The 11,683-nt window shown below is 45.7% G+C and overlaps 2 long non-coding RNA genes across 9 annotated transcripts in view; one reads left to right on the top strand and one right to left on the bottom strand.

Annotated features, from left to right (window-relative positions):
- LOC309643390 overlaps positions 1-11,683 on the top strand; it is a 2,123,356-nt gene that overhangs the window by 1,129,321 nt on the left and 982,352 nt on the right. The window lies entirely within an intron of this gene.
- LOC309644383 lies at positions 1,153-11,392 on the bottom strand. Its single transcript, XR_014254396.1, has 3 exons — positions 11,366-11,392; positions 7,260-7,276; positions 1,153-1,349 (listed from the first exon to the last, which is right to left on the bottom strand). It is a non-coding gene; the product is annotated as an uncharacterized lncRNA (long non-coding RNA).

Raw genomic sequence — 11,683 nt, 5'->3', positions numbered from 1 at the left:
TTAAAGGGTTTACTGCACACATGAGCAGAGTCTCAAAATTAATCATTTGAACGTACAGAGGGGGATCTCCCAAATGACACCGGTTAGGAAGCAACGGTACGCCCTTTAGAATTCCTAGAGACAGCACAAATCAACTGTTTCGATGGAAAATTCGGCGGGACCCTTGATTTCCATGGGAATATAGAGAAAAGAGACACTGATCTGGCTTGCAGGTATTTAGGAAGTTGTTAGCCTGACATCACATACTAGTCTCATGTAAGTAGGCCGTCTGAAGTATGAAGCTTAGGGGAAAAACCTTGAAGAAAACTTAAAAGCTTAAGCCACACCTCTATACTACACCACCTTTCACAGTTTCTTCTCAGATAAGCAGCATCCCCATCAGTGAAGAAACTCACATCTCATAATAGGAACAACAGGCCTAAAAATTAAATGTGTGTCTTTGGAGGTCCCATCTATGCGATATCTTCCTGGTACCAGAGAAGTCCCCAGGAAGATCGATCTTTGCACCCCTGAAAGCTTACCACCAAGGAAAATGACTAGGTCCATAGATTTCCTCCCTCAAACCAGCCTACCTCACACATAAATCACTAGCAACTCAGCCCTTAACTCACATTATCACAGTCACAAGAGTGGTTAGGGAGAAAAGCACTAACCAGGGGAACTAACACAGAGGCAATCCAGGCCAAGCTGGGCTGGTGGCAGATATCTGCTCCTTACGCTCGGGTGCATAAGGCGACTCACCACAATGCCTTTTTCACAGACCCTTTTTAAAGTTTCTCCACAAAATCCAACAGCTCAAGTTAGCTCATGACGCTTCAAGGTAAACAATCGTCAAGAGAAAAACATGCAATATGTCTTACAATGTTGGATTCCTTACAAATAGGACAAGGAAATAACCATGTAGACAAAACCAGAGCATTTGAAAACATCTGCGTTCTACAAACATACCAGTGAATGCTATAAATAAGGTAATATGACATAAAACAAAATGAAAACTAGATGTGAGACTGTTCTCTTCAGTGTACAGACTTCATGGCAGTTGCTGCACGATCTAGCTACTTATATCTACAACTCTCTGTTCTGTTAATACAAAATGAGGCCCAAGTGTGTCAACTTGTTTCCCACAGAAACCAAAAAACCTACATGCATCTCTTTTCTCCGGTGCCCTTTCACCTTACCTGCTCCCAGTTCTCCACCAATGTCCTCCTCTTTCTCTAATTATTCTCCTCTTCATTGTGCTTGGCCTTGCACCCAAGCATGCAAGACAGAGAGTCCTAGAGGTCCGAGATTCTAGAGGGGCTGTTTGCAAGGGGGAGGAGATTACGGTAACTGCCACACTGTATATACTTCTGTGCAAAGAAAGAGGGACAGTGTTCAGAATGTCTCTCACATATAAAAAGAGCTGGATGGCAGGATACCTGTGTGGCCCAAGGAACTAGAGCTAGCAAATCATGGGCAAAACAATTGCAACCAAAGGCTGGAAGAGGAAAGGTCTGCAACCAGCTCTGTCTCCTGGCTCTCTGGTATTTGCTGCCAATGGGCAGAGTCTATTTCGTGAAGCATCAAGCACTGAAAAGAAGACTCCTGCTGCTGGAAGTTGACAGGAAGGAACATCCAATGCAAGACCAAGGCTTGTCCTAGAAGCAATGCCCATAATGGAAGAAAAAAAAAAAAAAAGAAAGCGGAAGAGAAATGTTAAGTCGCAAGTCCAACCTGGCCCCCAGCCTAGCCCAGCCCAAGGAAGGTAGGAGTCAAGGAGAAGAAACTAAAAGAGAAGAGCCTTGGACCACAACATTCTCCACAGGGTACACTCAACAAACTTCACCCTGCTCTTTAACCAAGTTACAACTGTAATAGTTCAAACTACATGGCTCTTTCCTTCCTAAGGATACTAGTTAAATAAGATCTATATAGCTCTAAGTATATGATACATAAAATAGAATACTCTGTAGAATATAAGTAACTGTTAGTTAATTATATTAATGAACGTCTGTAAGAAATGTTGCAATGATTTCCCTAATGGAAGAGCCTGGGGGAGGTAAATCTGTCTTCTAGGATTTCCTCCCCAGAGCTCAGAAATTGAGGGGTTGTTTTAGCTCTCCTACGCTCTCTTCACCCAAGCCCGCCCTCCTGTTGGGGATCGGACCTCCCTATTGGCTAGCTCATACCTTTCAACTGCCTGCTTTGTGACATCACTCTCCTACCAAACCTACTACCACTTGGTAGAGGTCTTGGGGTTTCCGTGGAGCCGTTTGGACCAGTAACCAGTGACCTTTGTACTGGACACGTGCGCCGTTCAGCTGCAGCCACTCAGACATCCTCTAGTGTTGTCTCCTCATCCCTTGTACCTGCAGTTGATGTCTCCTCTTCTCTGACCATGTCAGGTAAGAAAAGAAACTTTGGAAAGTTTTGCGTTCGATTTCTTTTGCCCCTAAATTGAGGAGGAGATTCAAAATAGCGTGGAATAATGAGGGAAAGTATTGAACTACAAGTCTGGAGACCTAATTTCAGTTTTGACTTTGACGTTTACTGTCTGTGTGACTTTGGACAAATCACTGACTGCCTCACAAAGCCTGCTGCTTTCCTTATCTGTTACGTTAGGATACCACATTGGGTTGATCACTCTGATCCCCTTCTTTTCCAATATTGAGCCTTAAAGGGTACCCATGTAGAAAATGAAATCAGAGACTTCTCAAAAGAGTGTTTCAACAGAAACATAGAAAAGCCAGGTGACACAGAAAACTAGCGATATATACCAAGATGTTTCATCTCCAATGGTCTCCCTCCACTAGTATTTCGACTAGTTGAAAAGAGAGAATAGGGAGAGAGGATGGAGAGTACTGGGCTATATAGGGAGGCACAGAGTCAAACGTAAGCAAGTTTAGGATTGTTTTCATTAGCACAGGCCAACAGGAACCAAGAGATGGGAAAAAAATATAAGAATGAAGAGGGAAAGCATAGAGGAGCTCTCAAGAAAGAGGCAGTTTGCCATGGAATGTTGATGGGAGCCAAAGATTTTAAATTAAAGCAGAAACAGCACAGAGGGAAATCTGCTCAGAGCAGGGCAAAACAAAGCTGATGGTAGCAAATCCTTACATTAACAGACTAAGAAGGAAAGTAAGGCCAGAACAGGGGATCACCAGGAAGGGCAGCCTATCAGAAAAGTCATACTCCGTTTTCTTTCTTTTATTGCCTCTCTGAATACAGCTGGCACTTGACAGTTTGGAATAGAAACATTTTAGAAGTATGTTTTAGAAATGATGCTTCCTAGAAACCAGAAACCAAAGTGGTTATCTAGGGGGCTGCTTTTCAGTGTTCTATTCTTTCTAATTTTTAAACTAGGTAGACATTTGACCAATTAAACATTTTAAATGATATCTTCTACATTGAATCAGAAGGACTATTTCCTTTGTGTGATATGTAGCTTCTAAGGCAAGGTTGCTTTTCATTTTTACAGTTATTTCCTTCCTAACACAGAGAGCACATTGATCAACAGCCATCGTTCGCTTGTAGATCTTAGCTACCGGAGAAGAAAAAGAAAAAGTCAAGCCCCACATCTCTAATTCCCCATTTAGGGAATTCCCTGGCGGTCCAGCGCTTTAGGACTCGGTGCTTTCACGGCCAGGGCCACGCGGCGCGGCAAAAGAAAAAAAGAAAACACAAACATCCACATTTATCTAAAACAATGTTGTGGAGTCCTTTGGATTTTCTTACATTTGAAAATCTTTTTTAATTGGATTCTAGGGATGATGGTTTTTTGAGGTCTTGGGATGTCATCTTCTTGGATGTGGAAGATGATTCTAAGTTCTAGGATAAATACAAAAACCTTCTTGATACTTTTTAAGCTTCCTTTCTGCTTATTATATGAGTTATATTCATGGAAAGATATATTTCTCCTAGGCTTAATACCTGTTACTTGCTGGGTAAAAATATGAATGAGCACAATAATGAAACTCTTTTACACTTACTATTTTGCTGTCTGCTTTGTACCGGTTTTCATTGAAATACTTGTCTATATATGTTGTGGCTACCTATACATTCACATTTGTTGCATTCTGTTGCTTGTTGTGCATTTTTTACTGATTTATCGTCTCTGTCTGTATGCATTGGCTAGGAATTCATTCACCTCTATCACCTCCATCGTGTTTTTTGGTTAATAGTATTCACTAAAATAGAGTGGGCAAAATTCACTTTCATAATATTGCATGTATGGTACAGAATGTCATTTGTTAGTAAATTCATTAGGCTTTGATACTTGCCCACATACCCCAGTTTTCATTAATATCTATGGATTTCTTTTTCGTTACGTAACATGTTTTTCATGATTTTTCTTTGTCTTTCTAGAACTTATTGTATCTTCCTCCATATAAATCATACGCAATAGATCAGCTTATTCATCTATTAATTATTACTGCTATTATTATTGGTGGTGGTGTTATAACCACTTTATAGATGAGTAATCTGAAGTAATCAGATAACTTTTCTCTTTCCAAAAGCACTTAAGAAATCCACTTTCGGGTAATCATTTTGAGGTAGGATGAGAAACCAGGCTTGAAGAGGGCAAAAATGACTCTTTCAGTTCACCAGTTGGACTGAGCTATACGTCAACTCTAGGTAATAGCGTGGGAACTGCACAAGCAAAGGGAGACACTGAAGATGACAATGGTAATGGCCGTACTGTTTTCTAATGGACAAAAAAAATGCTTATATTATAAGTTCTATTTCTCCTGCTTTCTGGCACTATCATGCTCAGAGTGGAGTCCTGGCAAGGAAGTCAGGATACTTAGGTTCTGAAACCTGGTAATGACACTAACATAATGAGAGAACTTGAACAAGTCAACCCGACCTCTCTGAGCCTCAGTTTCCTTACTCGTGAAATGAGACTGAAAAAAGAGAAAGTTCTCTAAGGGCCTCCTAGTTCTAAAATGCTTCCAGTCTAGGAAATAGCATAGAAGTCAATACGAGTGCAGGCTGAAGGGAAAGACAGGGCAGGGAGAAGGTTGCTTCCAGCCTAGAGAACAATGTCTGAACCATACCACTTGGCTCTTCTGCCCATCTGTGCCCAAGATGGGAGCACAGGCAGTTAATACAGAAGAGTGGAAAACTGCTCAGTCCTTACAGCCATCATTAACTGTCTGATTTTGGGTTTCTCAGGAAGGGTCGATAGTAGAGGTGTCCTGAGAGCAAGAACCTTAAGATAATGCTGTTCCTCAAACGTAGTGAGAATTTCTCAACCTCCCTGAGTTTTTCATGACCCTCTTGTTCTTACAGAAAATTTCCAAAATCCATCTCTACTTGGAACTCTAAATTCTCTGCAGCATTCTCTTCCTGTGGTGAGCAATGCAACTTCCCTAACACGAAGTGTCTGCAACTTCTCCAGAGTCTCTGCCCCTGCCGTCAGTTCGGCATCGGCTACCGGTACCTCTTTCCAGACACTCATGGGTAGTGCCTACCTTTACCAACATTCCAGCACGACTATGTTATCTGGAGTTACTGACCACAGCCAGATCTCCACTTCAGCTCCTTCCTATCCAGGTGTTCTTGAGTGGGACATCACAGGAAGCACTGAAAAGAATTCCTCTTCACTCGGAGACTTTACTCTGGCACTCACTGACCGGCACCCAGCTGCTTCCTCCATGTTTATGGCAGCCCAGTATGATAAAACTTCAGACGCCAATAACATGGTCCCTCTATATCCATCACTTTCTGCCAGGCTTGCTCAGGGAGCACCATCTCAGATTCCAAATCAGGGGCATAGCCGCCTGTCACTTCCCTACCAGGAAGGAAGCCAGGTATATTACTATAACCAAGGCACACTGGGGTCTTCACTGTATGGAGAACTTGGCTCCTGCCCGCAATCCTATGGCTCCGCGTCATACACAGGAAGTAGGGCCTCTGCGCAACCAGAAATGGGAATGGGACTGAAGGAGATTCAGCCCACAAATATCCGACCACCAGCTTCCACCTCTGCAATCTGCCACCCTGTGTCTGCTCAACGCATCACAGAAACAAGTTTTCAAGGTGAGTATACAAACGGCAGAGAAAGTTGAAGAATGAGGTCGGCATTCACAAATGGGGTCAAATCGACAGCTGGGAAGGGGTGTAGAGACAGGTAGAATTTAGATCCTGAGCCTTTAGTAACCACTACCTTCGCTCAGTGCCCTCTGTTTTTAGACTCTATGTAAGAACACCTAGGGCTTCCCTGGTGGCGCCGTGGTTAAGAATCCGCCTGCCAATGCAATGAGGGGGACACGGGTTCGAGCCCTGGTCTGGGAAGATCCCACATGCCGTGGAGCAACAAAGCCCATGTGCCACAACGACTGAGCCTGCATTCTAGAGCCCGTGAGCCGCAACTACCGAAGCCCACGCGCCTAGAGCGCATGCTCCGCAACAAGAGAAGCCCGCACACCGCAACCAAGAGTAGACCCCGCTAGCCGCAACTAGAGAAAGCCCGTGCACAGCAATGAAGACCCTGTGCAGCCAAAAAAATAAATACGTAGAATAAATAAGTTCAAACAATCAATCAATAAATAAACGTAAATTAAAAAAACAAAAAAACAAAAAGAACACCTAATGCAGGTGGGAAGGTGGGAGGGACACTGTAAAGGTCATCTATGCTACATGTACAAGAACCCCGAGAGCACACCAATAGGTACCACATTTTTCACTGCTGTAGCCGAGCATTCCCCCTGTACTACCACACTGTAGCACTCCCTTCCCTCGTCTACTGCTACAGTCTCTTTGGAAGGTGTCTCAGAACTCTTGTTATGAGAGTGCCAGTTGAAGTGTCCTCACTTCCGTCATTTATACCAGGATTTAAGACCTTGTGGTCCGAGATCCTGTCCAGAGAGCAAGCAGGCTAAGACTCTGTCTTTGTTTCTGTATTTCATCAGAAAGGGCTCTACCCCCTCTCCTAGTTCATGGTGTGAAGTGTTCTTAGCCTCTCGGGAAAGTGGGGAGAATTGAAAGGACTCTATATGAGAATGCTAGGCTTTGTAAAACATTTCAGTTGTTTAAAAAGAAGACTCATTTTGTATTGGACTTACAACAGTCCTATGAGATACAAAGAGAGCCAAGGATCAGTGACATGAAATGATCACCAGTTAAGCATTACAACAGTCACCGCTTACCTCGTAGCATAGGGCACTGTCCATGATCCTTAAGAAGAGTTAGTAGAAATGCCTTGCCCATCTTGCCCCTGAACCCCTTGAAAGGTACATGACTGCTGTGTTGGTGTTTAGGGGGAGCATCTCATTTACCAGGGACTGACTTCTCCCTTGATCCCTTTGTAGTGATGGAGACTTCCCTGGTGATGAAAAATTCCCTGGGATTGCAACCTCCAAGCCAGACGTTTTGTGTGACACAAACTCAAGAACTCCCCAAGTCCTGCAGTAGCAGAAACAGTCACATACTTGAGAGTAACCCACCATCTGAACTTGGGGACATTTCAGTGACAGCTCCAGTCCAGAGTGCCAGGCGTCTCCTGGCCCTGCCTCCAGCTCCAAGCCAGGGACAAACAGAGAGTAAGAACGTGGAGGATATCAAAACCAAGCTGTCAAAGCCTCTGGAGGCCTACCAGATCCCAATAGAAAACCAAGATCCTCCACTACTCCCTTTGGGAATCCCTGATATTCCCCAGCCGCTGGCCTGCACCGATCCCCTCAGCCAAGAGGAGCAGCCTGGTTCTGAAAATGCTGATCTGGGAGAGAACAGCCTGAGTCGTCAGGACCTAGGGACACTTGAAAATGGGACTGAACCTAGCAGTGGTCTTGCAGACATTACTACACTGGCGGAGGATATTCACCTTCCCCAGCTCTTTAATTCTTGGAAAGATCTTGATCGATCCCAAGGTCCCAACGTGATCAAAGCTGAAGACACCAGAGCCATTAAGGTGAATCAGGTGCAGGAAAAGCCAAGTGTCGTAAAGGTTCCCTCTGATCAACCCAGGAAGAACAAACAGAAAGCCTCTGAGCCTATCGGTGGTGCTCCCAAGGCCAAAATCCAGCCAAAGGATCCAGAGTGCCTGTTAGGGGGAGAAGCGGTTATATGCACTGCTGCAGTCAGTGACAGGGCTCCTGCGAACACGGCCAAGCACTCTCAAGGCAAACCTCAGAAAGCTGCATCCGGAAAGATCAGCAAAACTGAGAGCCATGGGCAGGAAAAGACCAAAAGGACCAGAGGAAGAAACAAGGCTGAAGAGAACAAGCAGTCAGGGAACAAAGTCAAGGCAGAAGACAAGCCAGCAATCCCCAACACGAAGCGAAAGGAACACCAAACTGAGCTTCGCCAAGAGAGCTTTCAAAAGCCTCGAACCTCCCTTGGCGTGCGCATGCTGGAGTCTGTGAAGGTTCTTCATGCGCTGGGGAAGAAGAATGAGACGAAAACTGGGCTCTCTTCCTGTCGGCTCTTGGGAAATTCAAGCAACCCCAAAGACCCCCAGCCACCCCCAGCGATCCAGCCACGGCGGCATACCCCACGTGAGGGTAAGAGGCCTGAGAAAACGCAAGTCCAAGCCCAGAAACCAGACAGCAGTGCTGAAACAGAGTGTCCATCTCCATCCCAGTGTGAGCGGCCTCCTCCTGGGAAGGTCAAGTTGATACCTCTGCCTTTTTCTGCCTGGGACAAGCCTCAAGCTCGACCCGCTCCTCGGAGGCCACAGTCTCTGGCCTCACATCGGCCTGCTGTGGCTTACCGTGCCCAGCCTGGTTCTACTGACTCAGCTCAACCTGCTGCAGTCAATTCATCCCAGCCAGCTCCTGCCTCTTTGCCAGGTCCCGCCAAACCAGCTCAGCCAACTGTGGCCAACCCAACCCAACCGGCTTGGACCAACCATACCCAGCCTCGTGTCCCTCAGCCTGCTGCTCCTAGGCCTGCACCCTACAAAACTTCATCTGGCGCTTCTCTCCAGCGCGAGCCTGTTCCCCCTGCTGTGACTAAGCGCCAGTCCCCACCCAAGCTCCAAACCCAACTTCTACTCCAAGACTTCAGCAAGCAACGAGTTCCATGGAGGGAACCCAACGTGCCTGAGCCAGTCATGTCAAAGCCCATCGAACAAGAGCAGAGGCCAGAGCGAGAGGCCATGAAGAGGCGGGCTCAACAACAACGGGAGAATGCTGCCAGATACACCTCTTCGGGGAAGCTGCAATTTTTCACCCAGAGGGACAAAGAAATGGAAATTGCTGACTACTACGGATACGTCAGGTGACAGCTGCTAGGATTCTTGCTGCCACCTTGGCTACCAGCGGTTCTTCCATACATAGGTAAGATAGGTATAGAACCGAATAAGTAAATGGAATAGAATTAATAGATGAGTAATAAACCTTTCGAATTTTGAGATGCTGCTAACTGGGGCGTGAGAAAGGAAGGCCTGAAAGTTGGATGGGAGAATGAAGGAAAGGGGTAAAAACTGAGGAAAGAGGAAGGAACTTGGCCCAGGGCTAGGAAGGCCAAAAGAGACGTATGGATTTAGGAAAGGAAGCAGGAGTGAGGATGAAATGGCAGAAGTAAAAAGCAGGGTCAGGGGTCTGGGTTGAAAGAACACAATTGGAGTAGAGTTGAAGGTGACAGGAGATGAGTCTAGGTTTACTAGGAGAAATAGAAACAAAGTCTCTCGGGGAGGTTGGCCTTAAGTCTCACAACCACCAGATAGGTATTTCAGAAAACAAGAGGTTCACGACACATCTCTGAAAGGTTTGAGTTGCCTTATTCAGGTGTGATTATAGTGGGGGAATAGGCAAATCTACCAGAGAAGTGGCTAGGGCTCAGAGTCCTCCTAGGGGCAGCTGACGACAGGGCCAGAGCCAAGGGAACTGCTGTATCAGGAGGCCCACGAACAAATCAGGGGCATAGCCGCCTGTCACTTCCCTACCAGGAAGGAAGCCAGGTATATTACTATAACCAAGGCACACTGGGGTCTTCACTGTATGGAGAACTTGGCTCCTGCCCGCAATCCTATGGCTCCGCGTCATACACAGGAAGTAGGGCCTCTGCGCAACCAGAAATGGGAATGGGACTGAAGGAGATTCAGCCCACAAATATCCGACCACCAGCTTCCACCTCTGCAATCTGCCACCCTGTGTCTGCTCAACGCATCACAGAAACAAGTTTTCAAGGTGAGTATACAAACGGCAGAGAAAGTTGAAGAATGAGGTCGGCATTCACAAATGGGGTCAAATCGACAGCTGGGAAGGGGTGTAGAGACAGGTAGAATTTAGATCCTGAGCCTTTAATAACCACTACCTTCTCTCAGTGCTCTCTGTTTTTAGACTCTATGTAAGAACAGCTAGGGCTTCCCTGGTGGCGCCTGCCAATGCAGGGGACACGGCTTCGAGCCCCGGTCTGCGAAGATCCCACATGCCGTGCAGCAACTAAGCGCATGTGCCACAACGACTGAGCCTGCATTCCAGAGCCCGTGACCCGCAACTACCGAAGCCCACGCGCCTACAGCCCATGCTCCGCAACAAGAGAGGCCACCGCGATGAGAAGCCCGCACACCGCAACCAAGAGTAGACCCCGCTAGCCGCAACTAGAGAAAGCCCGTGCACACCAATGAGGACCCAGTGCAGCCAAAAAAATAAATACGTAGAATAAATAAGTTCAATCAATCAATCAATCAATAAACGTAAATTAAAAAAAAAAAAAAAACAAAAAAACAGAACACCTAATGCAGGTGGGAAGGTGGGAGGGACACTGTAAAGGTCATCTATGCTACATGTACAAGAACCCCAAGAGCACACCAATAGGTACCACATTTTTCACTGCTGTAGCCGAGCATTCCCCCTGTACTACCACACTGTAGCACTCCCTTCCCTCGTCTACTGCTACAGTCTCTTTGGAAGGTGTTTCAGAACTCTTGTTATGAGAGTGCCAGTTGAACTGTCCTCACTTCCGTCATTTATACCAGGATTTAAGACCTTGTGGTCCGAGATCCTGTCCAGAGAGCAAGCAGGCTAAGACTCTGTCTTTGTTTCTATATTTCATCAGAAAGGGCTCTACCCCCTCTCCTAGTTCATGGTGTGAAGTGTTCTTAGCCTCTCGGGAAAGTGGGGAGAATTCAAAGGACTCTCTATGAGAATGCTAGGCTTTGTAAAACATTTCAGTTTTTTAAAAAGAAGACTCATTTTGTATTGGACTTACAACAGTCCTATGAGATACAAAGAGAGCCAAGGATCAGTGACATGAAATGATCACCAGTAAGAATTACAACAGTCACCGCTTACCTCGTAGCATAGGGCACTGTCCATGATCCTTAAGAAGAGTTAGTAGAAATGCCTTGCCCATCTTGCCCCTGAACCCCTTGAAAGGTACACGACTGCTGTGTTGGTGTTTAGGGGGAGCATCTCACTTACCCGGGACTGACTTCAACCTTGATTCCTCTGTAGTGATGGAGACTTCCCCGCTGATGAAAAATTCCCTGGGATTGCAACCTCCAAGCCAGACCGCTTTCCTATGGAATGACAGAGAACTTCAGAGAACTTGTCAAGATGAAACACCAGTCAGTCTGCGGGAGAAAGGGAAGAAGAGAACGATGGAAATCGTTTCTGGGAAACTATTTTTACATTATGTTTTGTTTGTTCCTGGTAAATAAACTGAAATCTTCTTAACATTCAAACAAAATCTAAACCACTAAATTCAACAACACAGGAGTATAACTTTTGAAAAAAATTTCTTTGGCTGCGCAGCA

Source organism: Balaenoptera physalus, assembly GCF_965194825.1.
Source record: "Balaenoptera physalus genome assembly, chromosome: 15".
NCBI lineage: Eukaryota > Metazoa > Chordata > Mammalia > Artiodactyla > Balaenopteridae > Balaenoptera > Balaenoptera physalus.
This window is presented reverse-complemented; position numbering and strand designations above follow the sequence as displayed.